This window comes from Hemitrygon akajei, chromosome 11, assembly GCF_048418815.1.
Source record: "Hemitrygon akajei chromosome 11, sHemAka1.3, whole genome shotgun sequence".
Lineage (NCBI taxonomy): Eukaryota > Metazoa > Chordata > Chondrichthyes > Myliobatiformes > Dasyatidae > Hemitrygon > Hemitrygon akajei.
In genome coordinates, this window is record NC_133134.1 from 51429091 (window position 1) to 51442578 (window position 13488).

Consider the following 13488-nt stretch of genomic DNA (forward strand, 5'->3'; position numbering starts at 1 on the left):
AAGGTACTTGGGATTCCTTGTGCAGAACACCTTGAAGGTTAACTTGCAGGTTGAATCAGTGGTGAGGAAGGCAAAAGCAATGTTAGTATTCATTTCAAGAGGGCTAGAATACAAGAATGGGGATGTATTGCTGAGGCTTTATAGGGCATTGGTGAGGCCTCACTGAGTATTGTGAACAGTTTTGGGCCCCTCATCTTAGAAAAGTTGTGCTGGCATTGGAGAGGGTCCAGAGGAGGTTCGCAAGGATGATTCCAGGAATGAAAGGGTTATCATACTAGGAACATTTGATGGCTCTGGGTCTGTACTCACTGGAATTCAGAAGGACGAGGAGGGATCTTATTGAAACCTTTCAAATGTTGAAAGGCCTAGAGGAAGTAGACGTGGAAAGGATGTTTCCCATGGTGGGAGGGTCTAGGACAAGAGGGCACAGCCTCAGGATAGAGGGCTGCCCTTTCAAAACAGAAATGCAGAGAAATTTCTTTAGCCAAAGGGTGGTGAATTTGTTGTCACATGCAGCTGTGGAGGCCAGGTCGTTGGGGGTATTTAAGGCAGAGACTGATAGGTTTTTGATTGGACATGGCATCAAAGGTTACGGGGAGAAGGCTGAGAACGGGTTGAGGAGGAGGAAAAAAGAAGTATCAGCCATGATTGAATGACAGAGCAGACTCAATGGGCCAGATGGCCTAATTCTGCTCCTACATATGTCTTATGGTCTAAATTTGTACATCTTTTAATCAACTGAAAAGCTGAACATCTGAATTTTGAAATTATTGAAAGCTGTAGGTAAAACAGCAGCAGATACCAAAGAGCAATAATACAAGCACACATTCTTTCTTAATGTCATTGGGTACAGAACTGGAATTGTCCCCTCCTGCTATCTAAACTCCAAGTACTTGTTGGAGCATTTAAGTGGAAATTGATCATCGCACTTCCATGGATTCATATTTGTATTCATTTACAAGCTAATAGGCAGCATTGACAAGGCAAGAGTTAATTGTGCATCCCTTGTTGCCCTTGATGTAGTGGTGGTGGTAGTGGGCTGCCTTCTTGAAATATGCATCTCTTCTGTTGGATATAGAGCTACATTGCTGTTGGCAAGAGAATTCCAGTATCTCGACAAAGGAACAACAACATCTTTCAAAACCTTCAATGTGCCTCACTTGGTCTAGAGGAAGGTATAGAGGTTATGAGTTTGGAAGATGAGCAAAGAAGCTATAGGGAATTGCTGCAGTACATTTTGTGGATAGCAGACAACACAAGCATTGTTCATTGGTTGTTTAGGGATTAATGTTCAGAGTAATTAGTTTACAGTTCCCAAAAGCCACCTTGGATCTCACAAAGCCTTTGTGGAAATATATTCATTTTCAAGGGACTGCCCAAGAGAAGATTCATCCAACAAGTATAATGTATTCCAGCATGTTCCTAGCCTGTGTCTTGTGGCCAATAGCAAATTAGGAATCTGGAGGTGAATCACTCACTGCAGGAAATATAGACTGTGACCTACTCTTATAATTACAGTATTTATTTCAGTACATCAGTACATCTGATGGTGGACACACAGCAGTGCTGTTGGGGCACTCGCTGATCCTGGTGTAGATCACAGTGTCATGCAACATGGAAACATGGTGCTACAAATGTCTGGGAAGCATGTGTGATGTAATAGAGAAAATGTCTTCGATAAAACAGCTGTAAAGGGTTAGGCTTTATCTTGACCTGAGGAGCTGCCATGTGCAGAAGTTCGCTGATGACACGGCCATAGTGGGGTGTGTCAGGAATGGACAGGAGGAGGAGTATAGGAAACTGATACAGGACTTTGTGATATGGTGCAACTCAAACTACCTGCGTCTCAATATCACCAAGACCAAGGAGATGGTGGTGGACTTTAGGAGATCTAGGCCCCATATGGAGCCAGTGATCATTAATGGAGAACGTGTGGAGCAGGTTAAGACCTACAAGTATCTGGGAGTACAGTTAGACGAGAAGCTTGACTGGACTGTCAACACAGATGCCTTGTGCAGGAAGGCACAGAGTCGAATGTACTTCCTAAGAAGGTTGGCGTCATTCAATGTCTGTAGTGAGATGCTGAAGATGTTCTATAGGTCAGTTGTGGAGAGCGCCCTCTTCTTTGTGGTGGCGTGTTGGGGAGGAAGCATTAAGAAGAGGGACGCCTCACGTCTTAATAAGCTGGTAAGGAAGGCGGGCTCTGTCGTGGGCAAAGTACTGGAGAGTTTAACATCGGTAGCTGAGCGAAGGGCGCTGAGTAGGCTACGGTCAATTATGGATAACTCTGAACATCCTCTACATAGCACCATCCAGAGACAGAGAAGCAGTTTCAGTGACAGGTTACTATCGATGCAATGCTCCTCAGACAGGATGAAGAGGTCAATACTCCCCAATGCCATTAGGCTTTACAATTCTACCGCCAGGACTTAAGAACTTTTTAAAAGCTATTATTAATGCTTTTTGAGACAGTGATTTAGATGCATATCATATTTTTTTTACTGAGTTAAGTATTGTATGTAATTAGTTTTGCTACAACAAGTGTATGGGACATTGGAAAAAAAGTTGAATTTCCCCATGGGGATGAATAAAGTATCTATCTATCTATCTGTTACACTAATGTCCAGGGTCTGAGATGAATGACTTCCAACAACCATAACCGTTTTTTCTTTTTATAAACCATTACATGAGGGAAGAATTATCTCCCTGACTGCCATTAACTTCATTTTAAAAGCTCTTTAAAAGGAGGTGCTGCAGCTGTCGTTACTGTTGCCTCACAGTTCTGGGACTGAGGTCAAACCTGACTTCTGGTGGGGAAATCTGTGTTTTCTCTCTACAACTGCACGGGTCTTTTCCAGTTGCTCCAGTTTCCTCCTTTAGCTCAAAGACTTGATTGCAAATTTATTGGTTACTGCAAATGGAATCAATTGCATTTGGACCAGGTGTCTTCCAATGTCCTCTTTGGACGAAGTTAGCACTGGTTTCTCACTTGGAAAACATTTGAAAGATTTTTGCTTTTGAAAGAGTTTAATGTCTATTAACGTCTCTGACGGTGAATGTGTTTTAGTGTTCAGGTTATTCAGCTGACTAACTCTTCATGCATGTTCAAACATTATAGGCAACTGGTGTTTATTTATTGTCAGGTCAGACCTAAGGACTCCACAAAACAATGGAACAAGCAGACCGTCTATATTGCTATTCATTAAATGTTTAACCTGCCAGTGATGCACATGAACCAGGAGTGAATTAGCATTTAACTTTCCTCTGGTGCTGCCTATCTCTGTATCCACAGTTGTTGTCAAACCTTGAGGAAGCATCTTATTCATGACCCACAAAGCCACTGTGCTGTAATCCTCACAATATGCAGGAAAATTGTGATATCCTCAGAGTTCTTTTGCACACCAATATTCACAGTCACAATGTTAGCAGACCGAGCTTGCAAGTTTGAAGTTGGAACTTCCATTGCAGCATTCATATTCTGAGTGATTTTTGCCAGTTTGATAAGGCGAGATGAGGGCCTGGTCAAAAGATATCGCAGCAAAAGTTGAAATAGGTAGGTAGGTTGACCTCCCGTCTCCATCGTCCACTGAAGTCGATGGTATGGTTGGAGTTCATCAATGCTTCTGCAGTCCACTGTACAGGGGATTGGCTTATACAGCTTCACCAGAGCTTTGCCCATTAGCCAGCCTTACCCATTTTCAACTCTCCTGAAGGGGATGTAGGGTTGGACTTTGAGAGGCAAATGGAGCTGGATAGATGAGCACCAGACGCTACACAAAAGATTATGCATGATTCAAGCTAATGTGTCCCTTAAAAATGACAAAACAAATCTTGACATTTCAAACAGTCTGACAATTTCCCCAAGCATCTTGACCTGCATGCCAGTCTTCCTCCTTTGAGTCCTCCGAAGGTGAGTTCATGTGCACCCTCACCCTCTGGGGGTGGGGGGGGTGCTCATATCTGAGTTAATTTTACCTATATTCCCAATCCTCAGTGGCAATTGGGCTGCAGACACCTATTTCCTGCAGATTCACTATGTGTCTCTCTACAAGGAACTGAACAGGATCATCAGCACCCTGGAGACTACACACCCAGAGGCTGCCTTCATCATCGCTTGAGATTTTAATAGAGTGTCACTGTCTAAAGTCGCTCTGAAGTTTTGTCAACATATCCAGGTCAGCACATGGGGAGATAGCATACTCAATCACTGCTAATCTACATTCCGCAATACTTACATAGCGCTCCTCCACCCGCCATTTGGAAAGTTGGATCACTCCTCCATCTTGCTTCTGCCGATGTACAGGTAGAAGCTGAAATAAGAGGCAGCTATAGTTAAAACCATCCATTGTTGGTCCAACCAATCGGTCTCCATGCTACAGGATTGCTTTGATGATGTCAACCGGAATGTCTTTCACAACCAGGATGCCTCCGAGTTCACAGAAGGGGTCACAAGCTTCATCTGGAAGTGCAATGAGGATGTTGTCCCCCAAAAGTCAGTTAGGATCTATCCAAACCAGAAACCCTGGATCAACAGTTCCATGCGAGCATCACTTAACGCGCGACAGAGCTTACATTACTGGTAACCAACAAGAACTCAAGAAATCCAGCTATGACTTATGCAAAGTCATCAAGGCAGTGAAATGACAATACAGGGACAAGATTCAGACACAACTCTCCACCAGCAACACATGTAGCTTATGGCAAGGTTTGCCCACCATCACAGATTTCAAAGTTAAGTGCAATGGTGCTGCCAACATTGCTGCCTTTCTCCCAGATGAGCTAAATATATTTTACATTCGGTTCAAAGTCGCCAACACTGAGCCCCCGAGGAGAGCCGCTGAAGCGACCTGCGCCTTGGTCATCTCTGAGGCAGAAGTACACAGGTGTTTCCAACGAGTGGACAGTCGCAAGGCCACGGGACCGGACGGCATCCCAGGGTGGGTACTCAGGATGTGCGCGGCACAACTGGCAGGTGTGTTTACAGACATTTTTAATCTCTCCCTCTCCCAGTGTACAGTGCCCTCCTGCTTCAGAAGATCTACCATTGTTCCTGTACCTAAAAGACCAAGGTAACATGTCTGAATGACTGGCATTCTGTCGCACTCTCCTCAATAATAAGGAAATGCGTTGAGAGGCTGGTCAAGGACTACATCTGCAGCACGCTACCACCCACACTGGACCCCCTATGATTCGCCTACCAACACAACCAATCAACAGATGACACAACAGCCACAGCTCTACACACCATCCTTACACATCTGGAGAAGAAGGATGCTTATGTGAGAATGCTGTTCTTGGACTACAGTTCAGCATTCAACAACATCATTCCACCCCGCCCCCCCCAGACTCGACAGGAAGCTCAGAGACCTCGGCATTCACCCTGCCTTGTGCAGCTGGATCCTGGACTTCCTGTCAGATCGCCAGCAGGTGGTAAGTGTGGGCTCCCTCACCTCTGCCCCTCTGACCCTCAACACAGGGCTGTGTCCTATGACCTCTCCTTTACTCTCTGTATACCTGTGACTGTGTTACCACCCACAGCTCTAATCTGCTAATTGAATTTGCTGACGATACTACATTGATTGGCCTTATCTCAGATAATAATCAGGCAGCCTACAGAGGAGAAGTCATCACCCTGACACAGTGGTGTCAAGAAAACACTCTCTCCCTCAATGTCACAAAAACAAAGTAGCTGATTGTGGACTACAGGACGAATGGAGACAGGATAACCCCTATTGGCATCAATGGATCTGGGATTGAGAAGGTGAACAGTTTTAAGCTTCTTGACATACACATCACCGAGGATCCCACATGGTCTGTACATACCAGCTGTGTGGTGAAAAAAAGCACAACAGCGCCTCTTTCACCTCACCTCACTTGAGGAAGTTTGGCATGAGTCCCCAGATCCTAAGGAGTTTCTACAGGGGCACAATTGAGAGCATCCTGACTGGCTGCATCACTGCCTGGTATGGGAACTGTACTTCCCTCAATCGCAGGACTCTGCAGAGAGTGATGTGGACAGCCCAGCGCATCTGTAGATGTGAACTTACCACTATCCAGGACATTTACAGAGACAGGTGTATAAAAGGCACCCAAGGGACCTGAATCACCCCAACCACAAACTGTTCCAGCTGCTACCATTGGGAAACAGTACCACAGTGTAAAAGCCAGGACCAAAAGGCTCTGGGGACAGCTTCTTCCACCAGACTGATTAATTCATGCTGATACAATTGTATTACTATGCTATATTAACTGCCCTGTTGTACATACAATTTATTACAAATTACTATAAATTGCACATTGCAGGTTTAGTCGGAGCATAATGTAAAGATTTTTACTCATGTATGTGAAGGGTGTAAGAAATAAAGTCAATTCAATGCAATTTAAACTCTACAGGGCATGCACTGCTGAAGACAATGATTGGGAATTTTAGCTCAAGTGACAATGTCTTTTTGTTTGGGTATTCTTTGTTACCTGAAAGTGGTATGGCACAACGGTTTGGTCATGCTGAAGGGAGGGGAGGATTAAGAATCTATGTACATACAGTACCTTCCAAATCTTGTAAATCAGAAGAGATTATGGGATGAGGGGCATGTAGATATGAGATTACCATCGCCCTGCAGTCTCTGTAAACATTGCTGGCCACCAATTATACACTGGCTCCTCAAATAATGTTCTGTAGCACCATTGTAAGTAATCACTCTCAGTGATTGAAGCTGTGACTGTACCTCCTGTAGAGATAAGGGTCAACGCTACAGCCACTGCAGGAAGCTATCATACAGCTTTACACGAGGAAATCTGCAGATGCTGGAAGTTAAAACAACACACACAAAATGCTGGTGGAACACAGCAGGCCAGGCAGCAGCTATAGGGAGAAGCACTGCTGACGTTTCGGGCTGAGACTCTTCGTCAGGACAGCTTTAGATGGTTTGCATTATGTCATGGCAGACCAGGACCAGTTACAGGCATCCAAAATACCCAACACTACCATTGATACATTAGTTCAAAGATATGGAAAGGAGGTGCCCTAGGAAGCTATAGAATCCTCTCCTCCAGATCACTGAATGTGTGGACAATGTAGTGCACATGTTGCTGGTGGAACTGTCACATCTTCACCACATTATGGTTAAGGATTTTATGTTCTGTGTTTTTGTTTTAAATCATCTGGTCCTTTTCAGTTTTGTTATGCAAGGGGAGGGTGTCTGGGGATGATGCTTTGTTAATTTTTTGTGCAAGGGGTTTGTTTTTTGGGAGACAATGTTACTGTTCCATTTTGTGTAGGGGAACATGGGCCAGTTTTGGGGGGGTATTGATTATTGGGTTGCCATCCTTTTTTGTACTATGGGAGTGGGTTGGATGTTTCTCTCTGAACGACTCATGTTTTTTCTTTGTTTTGTGGCTATCTGGAGAAGACAAATTTCAGAGTTGTATATGGATACATGCTTTGATAATAAGTTAACCTTTGAACATTCTGTGTGATTGAGATTGTTGTTTGGTGAATGAAGGATGTGTATAGTTTGAAGCAGTACTTTTGTAACACTGTATTCACTACAAGAAAGGATTTGCTGATGTAGTTGATTACTTTCATCAGTTGTTTAAAGTCATTAAACTTTTCTCTGCACTACGTCAGCCTAGATGGTTTACCTAGATGAGTACTAAAGATCAACTGGCTGAAGTGTTCACCGATATCTTTTACCTCTCAGTATGGCATTCTGAGGTGGCCATCTGCTTGAAGCAGGCTTCAATTATACCAATGCCTAAAAAGAACATGGTAAACCTGCCTCAATAACTATCGTCCAGTAGTATTTACATCGAATGCGATGAAGTGCTTTGAGAGATTGGTGATGAAACATATCAACTCATGACTGAAAAGTGACTTGGATCCACTCCAATATGCCTGTCGTCACAAAAGATCCACAGCAGATGGCATTTCATTGACTCTTCACTTAATCCTGGAGCATCTGGACAGTGATGATGCATAAATCAGGATGCTCTTCATCGACTACAGCTTGGCACTCAATGCTATCATCCTCTCAAATCTCATCAATAAGCTTCAAGACCTTGGCCTCAACACCTCCTTGTGCAATTGGATCCATGAATTCCTCACTTGCAGACCCTAGTCAAAGGTATCTCCACAATCTCCATTGGTACAGGTACACCACGAGGGTGTGTCTTAGCCCCATGCTCTACTCATTTTATACTTATGACCATGAGGCTAAGCACAGCTCCAGTGCCATATTTAAGTTTGCTGATGTTACCACTGTCATTGGCCAAATCAAATGTGGTGACAAATCAGCATATAGGAGGGAAGTTGAAAATCTGGCTGAGTGATGGCGCAACAACTTCTCACTCAATATCAGCAAGACCAAGGTGTCACAATGCATGCTCGCAGGACTGGACCTACATGGAGGAACAGCAGACTCCCTCTCACAGTGGTCGCTGGCACCGACTCTACCCAGGTGCGGTGGACAGTAGCCTCAGTCATGGTAAGCATTGACAACTTGACACAGGAACGGCGAAACAGTAGACTCCCCATGAATAGATGGAAACAAGAGGCCAGAGAGGAATATCAACAGACCATTGGAGGCATGAATGAGCAACGTCATGAGACAAATCATACTCCCGAACACACAGTAGGAATCTGCTTACAGAGCACAACAGAAATCCGGGAAACACCTGCCAACTAACTTGACAAGACCAAACAGAAAGTACCTGAGCTTAATGGCTCTAACAATTAGCAAATACAGTACAGATGCTCGAGAAACTCAAGCCCAGCGCTCAAAGGCAAGCTGCAGAGGTCCGCAGAGCTCATAACACAAGGAGCTGATTATTGACTTCAGGAGGAGGAAACTACAGGTCCATGAATCAGTTCTCATCAGGGGATCAGAGGTGGAGTGAGTCAGCAACTTTAAAATTAGCGGTGTTATCATTTCAGAGGACCTGTCCTGGGCTCAGCAGGTTAGTGCCACTATGAAGAAAGCATGACAACTAAAACTTTGACAAACTTCTATAGATGTGAGGTGGAGAGTATAGTGACTGGTTGCATCATGGCCTGGTATGGAAGCACCAAAGTCATTATATGGAAAAGCCTACAAAAAGTAGTGGATATAGCCCAGTCCATCACGCGTAAATTCCTTCCCACCACTGAGCACATCTACACGGAGCATTGTCACAGGAAAGCAGCATCCATCATCAAAGACACCAACCACCCAGGACATGCTCTCTTCTCACTGCTGCCATCAGGAGGAAGACCCAGGGACCTCAGGACCCACAACACCAGGTTCGGGAACCCCTCAACCATTAGGCTCATGAACCAGAGGAGATAACTCACTCACCCCATCACTGAACTGTTCTGACGACTTATGAACTCACTTTCAAGGACTTATCATCTCATGTTCTCGATATTTATTGCTTATATACTTATTTTCTATTTGCACTTTGTTTGTCCTGTTGGGTGTGGTCTTTCATTGATTCTATTGTGTTCCTTGGATTTACTGTATTTGCCCACAAGAAAATGAATCTCAGGGTTGTATATGGTGACGTATATTTACTCTAATAATACATTTACTTGAACTTTGAAGATCAGATCCTGCTGTTGATAGCTTTTGGTGTCCACAAGAAACTGCTCCCATTGTTATGTACAGAACAAAGACTGGCACAACACAGGAACGGCCCTCCAGTTCACAATGTCCACAGAACATGATGCCATACTCTTCTGCATGTACATGATTCACATCCCTCTGTCTCCTGCACATGAATGTGCCTAACAACCTCTTAAATGTCTATTTCCATAACTATCCTGGCAGCCCATTCCAGGCACCGACCACTCTCTGTTGGGGAGAAAAATATATCTTACCCTGCACATGTCCTTTAAACTGTCCCCTCTCACCTTATGTGCATGTCCTCATTTATACCCTGGTGGAAAGATTCTATCTACCCTACAGATGCCTCTCATAATTTTATAAATTTTTATCAGGTCTTCCCTCAACATAAGATACTCCAGAGAAAACAAACCTCTCCTTTTAGCGCAACCCCTCTAATCGGGCATAGTACTCTTATGCACCCTTTCTGAAGCTGCTACATTCTTCCTGTAACCAAAAGGGCACACAGTACTCCATACGGCACACGCAAAGTTTTATCTAGAGGCAACATGAATTCCTTACTTCTATATTCAATGCCCCAACCAGTGAAGGTAGGTATGCCAAACACCTCCTTCCACCCTATCTACTTGGGTGGTCACTGAATCCCAAAATCCCTCTCTACATCAGTGCTGTTATTATATCAATGCCACGTCATTGACTGTATACTTTCCCCTTATATTTGAACTCCTAAAATGTAACATATTACACCGCTGAGACTAAAGTTGGGATGGTTTCCTTAGCTTTTGCTTGTGGAAAACCTCTCTCCTCTTAACACCATGTCAGAAAATTGGGATGTCCAATCTGTTATAGTTTGATGCCTGTATTTTAAACTGCATCGTGACTTGATATCAAGTAGTGAATCAAAGTCATTCAGCTGTTTCTAGCCATTTTATATCCACTCGGTGGCCACTCTGTTAGGTACACCTGTACACCTGCTTGTTTATGTAAATATCTTCCGCCAATCATGTGCCTGCAACTCTATGCACAAAAGCATGCTGACAAGGTCAAGAGGTTCAGTTGTTGCTCAGACCAAACATCGGAATGGGGAAGAAATATAATCTAAATTACTTTGAATGTGGAATGATTGTTAGTGCCGGTGGCGGTGGTTTGAGTGTGTCAGAAAATGCTGATCTCCTGGTCTTTTCATGCATCATATTCTCTGGAGTTTCCAGAGGATGGTGTGACGTAAAGTTCAGTGAGCGGCAGTTCTGTGGACAAAGACACCTTGTTAATGAGAGAGGTCAGAAAGAAAGGACAGACTTGTTCAAGTTGACAGGAAGATGACAGTAACTCAAATAACCACAAATTACAACAGTGTAGAGCAGAGGTGTCGAACTCAATTGCACATGGGGCCAAAACTCAAAGCACACTTTAGGTCGCGGGCCGAACAGGATAAACATTTATTGAACACACTAAAACTAAACATTTTTTGAACATAAATATGAATAAAAACAGACAGGAATATTATTCCAGAAAAAATAAACTAAAACTTTAAATAACTTAAATATTTTGCTCTCCATAAAAATATCTCCTGTCAGTATTATACAAGTTAGAAATACGAGCATGCTGCAAAAAAACCCTGAAAATATAAATAAAATTTGTGCTTTTCAGCAAAAGTTAAAACAACAACAAATCAAAACACTCAGTTTTCTTTGCTCTTATGCCGTTTTGTCAGAGCTGGATGCTTGGCATCTTTTCTTGGCAATAAGTTCGTTTAGGTTTGGTGTAAGGTTCTGTGTTGTGGAGATTCTCAGGATGGATTGCAGGTGTTCATCAGTGAGACGACTCCTGTGTGATGTTTTGTTAATCTTCATCACTGAGAAAAGCTTCTCACACAGATATGTGCTACCAAACATGCACAAGGTTCGAGCCGCATGTAGACAGAGCTGAGGCATTACTTCAGGAATGGAGCGAATAAACTGTACGGGCCCTGCAGTGTCGTACTTTGCCTTTAGTGTTCCATTACACTGCAGCTTTGACTTCAGAATAGCGTTGTATACAGCAACAGACGCTTGACACAGGAATGTTCCCGGGTAGCCTATCGGCAGCTGTTGCACTGCATTATGGGATCTGTAGTTTGCGTGTTATCAGCGCTTCATATCGCCGGGCCATTAATAATTAAAATAATAGATCTATCTAAAATGATCTCGCGGGCCGGATATGGCCCGCGGGCCTTGTGTTTGACACCTATGGTGTAGAGCATCTTTGAACACACAACATGTCGAACCTTGAAGTGGATGGGCTACAGCAACAAAAGACCATGAACATTGACTTAGTGGCCATGTTATTGTACTTGGTGTAAATAAAGTGGCTACTGAGTGTATTGTACCTTGCGAATCTGCAGGAAAACAGTAAACTGTGGAGCTGCTGCCAACTCTGATGGCTTTAATAAAGTGATTCTGATACAGATTCTGACAGGAATTTTGTAATTGAAAAACTGTAAAGAAATGAGTTCTTCTAGCAGAATTGCAACCTTTCATATGCTTTTTATTTTCACGGCAGGTTCTGACTATCGGACCTGTATTTATGACTAAATCATAGTCAGAAATCTTTCCCTGTCACTCTCTTCCCTCAGCCCCCCTTCAGAATTGATACATTTTCTGACCTGTTTTCTCATGGAACAGTGGACTGTTAAACTTTGGATCATTTTCTGAACTTGTGGGGCTCACCTTAGGTGTCAAGAGGGCAAAACCACCAGCACACAAAAAATTCAGGAACATCGGTCTGATAACAATCCCTGGCATATGTGGCTGGGCATCAAGGGCCTTCCTGATTACACAAGGGAAAACAGCATCGACTGTACCAGTGATGCTTCCTTTTTTGTCACTGTAAACGACTTTTATGCACACTTCAAGGCATGCGACACAAAGCCCGCCACGACAGCTACGTCCCTACCCGGGTGAGCAGCCACTGTGTGAGAAGGGCTCTGCGCGTAAGACTGCTGGGCCAGTCAACATTCCAGGGCGAGTGTTCGGGGAGTGTGCACGCCAGCTCATTAGCACCTTCATGGACATCTTCAGCACTTCCCTCATCCAAGCTGCTGTCCCCACACGGGTCAAGTCAGCCAACGTCATCCCTGTACTAAAGAACTCTACATCTTCAGAACTAAATGACTACTGCCCAGTGGCACTAATGCTGATCATCATGAAGTACTTTGAACAGCTGATAACGGCACATATAAAAATTTCCAGTACTGCCACAATGGACTCTCACCAATATGCTTACTGACAGAACCACTCTATGACAAAGGCCATAGTATCTGTCATCCACCTGACCCTATCACACCTAGAAAACAAGGACACTAATGTCAGAATGCTGTTTCTGCATTTCAGTTTGGTACATCAAACCGGTGTCCCATAGACCTTGGTGAATAAACTCCTGCTCCTCAGTCTAAATACACCACTGTGTAACTGGGTGTTGGACTTCCTAATTAATAGCACTCAAGTAGTCAGGATGCACAACCACTCCTCCCCCACCCCATCATTCTCAACATGGTGCCCCCCCCCCACCCCAGGTCTGTGTGCTGAGCCCACTGCTGTACACTCTGCTCACACATGAGTGCACGGTCAAACACCTGAGTAATCACGTTGTCAAGTTTGTGTTGGGATGACAGTGATGGGGCTCATCACCAACAACAATGATACAGCCCACAGAGAGGAGATGGAAGAGCTCGAGGCCTGGAGCCAGGCTAATAACTTCTTCCTGAAGATCAATAAGACAAAGGAGAGCTCGCACTCCCCAAACCCCTCTTTACAGTGAGGGCACAGCAGGGGAAACTGTGACCAGTTTCAAACTCCTGGGAGGGCACATCTTGTGCAACCTCTCATGGTCCCAGAACACACCCTTCACA